The sequence below is a fragment of the Cibotium barometz genome, chromosome 3, assembly GCF_041138505.1.
Source record: "Cibotium barometz isolate CiBa-2024 chromosome 3, ASM4113850v1, whole genome shotgun sequence".
Classification (NCBI taxonomy): domain Eukaryota; kingdom Viridiplantae; phylum Streptophyta; class Polypodiopsida; order Cyatheales; family Cibotiaceae; genus Cibotium; species Cibotium barometz.
The window spans coordinates 54180531-54183030 of NC_141048.1; positions in this window are offsets into that span (position 1 = coordinate 54180531).

The following is a 2500-nucleotide window of genomic DNA, read 5'->3' on the forward strand; positions in this document are numbered from 1 at the left end:
AAATATGATGGGGAATTCCTCTTTTATCATTTAAATTTTTCTTATGCATAAAATAAATTTAACTAAAATTTCTCTTAAGATTAAATAAAAATATCCATTAATCCAAATATGACAAGAATTCCGCTTTTACATTTAAATGATTGAATTCCAAATATGATGGAAATTCCTCTTTTATCATTTAAATTTTTCTTATGCATAAAATAATTTATCTAAAATTCTTCTTTAATTCTAACTAAAAATATTCATTATTTTAATATACCTATTTTTCTCTTTCTCCATTGAAATACATGGATCTCCATTATCATGGGAATTCCTCTTTTTGCATAAGAATGAATTTACTAAAAATTTCTCTTTTTACCATAGCTCCGCTCTGCTGCTATTACTGATAATTTTTAATAATTTTGAAAAGAATAAAACTTAGTAATACAATTATGATAGATTAGCTATCAATAGATCTAAATCCAATTTGTGGATCTAAATCATAAGTTCATCATAATTTATGTATTATATAAGCATTAAAATTCCATTTCTTTAGCCGCTAGCTTAACTAGCATAGAGTTTGATTTTAGAATTGAGAATTGCTCCATGAGAAGCATCATTTGAATAGAGAATTGGTCATAGGAATGATCATTCTTTGGAGAGAGATATACATAAAAAAACATCCTAATTAAGCATAAATGTAAACTTTTTGTGATTATTCATTAAAATTCTTTAGAAAGCTTAATTTGCATTGACAAACCATTCAATTGAAACTTCTCAAGCTTGAGAGGGAAAACATTTAGAATATTAGAGAAAAAAACCATAAAATCACATCTTACCTCTTGATTTGCTTGCTTCTCTATTCTTAGAAGAAGCCCCCAACCAATCAATTGGTTAGTACGTTGAGAGGAAAGCTCCAAGGAAGGTTGAAGAGAGAGAGAAGCTCCAATCTCTTCAAATTGTAGAGGATTTTTAGGGGATAATAGAAAATATGCTTATTTTAATGTAATACTGGCATGGTCTAGTTCACAGATGAGAATACAAAAGAATGAGGGTCTATTTATAGGTGAGGGAGGCCACTAACTGAGTCCAACTAAGTTCTAGAATTTTCCAGCTTCAGTTTGACTGAATTTGGACAAGATTTAGACCAGTTTGGACAAGATTTAGACCAGTTTGGCTCCCTTTTTAATTTGGTTTGATCCAGGAGAGAGGAGAGATAAAAATATCTCAATATTTTTGAGTTAAAAACTCATTCTCATGTGTGAAATAGGCGCCTCCTTGAAGTCTCCCCACTCCTTACCAAGGTGTCAAAAATGTATCATTATACCAAAATATTTAATTTTTAAAGTAATATCTCATAGTTTTTAACTAATAAACCTTGTACTCAGTCAACTCTTCATCTTATGTGGGCATTTACTCATTTTTGGGTATTTTCTTTTATTCATTGGATTTATCTCATCCCAACACTTGGATTAATCTTATTGGTCCATAGGAACCTTAATTGGACCATAATCCAAAAATGGACCATAATCCAAAAATTTCAGAAAATCTTGACCCTCAGGCTAAGGTCTTTTAAACCATTTTTAATTGATTCCTAATGCACCTTTGAAAATTTATTTTGATTTTCTGTTTCAGGAAAATATATTTTTGATATTTGTACAATTTTTATATCCAAAAATATCTCAATATTGAATTACCATTGTCTAGAATTTTTCTTCTCTCTAGACAAAAACAAGGAAAAATAATATTTTCTTGTATTAAAAAACAGGGAATGATTACAGAGGATTGAAGTAAAGCTTATTCATTATTCAGGCTGAGGAGGAATCTTACATCCTCTCCCACTTGAAAAACACGAAATGTCCTCATCTCGCAAAGTTGGGGTAATCTTTCGCCAACTCTTCTTCGTTCTCCCAGCGTGGCGTCTTCTAGAGGGAAGAACTTCCACTTTACTAAAAATTCTCTAAGGACTCTGTTCCTGAGAATCTTCTCCCGAATGTCAAGGATTTTCTCAGGTTGGAGTACCATTTGGCCTTAAGTCGGAGAGATCAATTGTTCATCATCAAGCACGTGACTCGGGCTGGGTACATATTTCTTAAGCAAACTGACATGGAATACATTATGTACCTTGAGATGGGGAGGCAGAAGAAGTTTATAGGCTAGATCGCCCACTTTCTTTATAACAGCATATGGCCCTTCTTTTTGAACATTCCTCTACGGAAATTTAAGTCAAGCAAGTCGTCAATTTGTCATCCAATTAACTTGATCCACCAGGTCAAGTGTTAATAGTAGCAATCTGACAGCACAATCCACTAATCTCATAGTGATTTGCTGAAGTCATTATCATCATTCTAGTTACGAACATTATCATAGGGACTTGTCCTATTCATCCTCATTGTGGTTTTTGCTCAGCTTAACGCTTTTTAACCAAAATTCAGGAATCATCTTTTTCCAATCAGAATCCAAATCAACTCATCAATTCTCAACCAGAATCTTAAAATCATATCAACCACATTCGAATTCA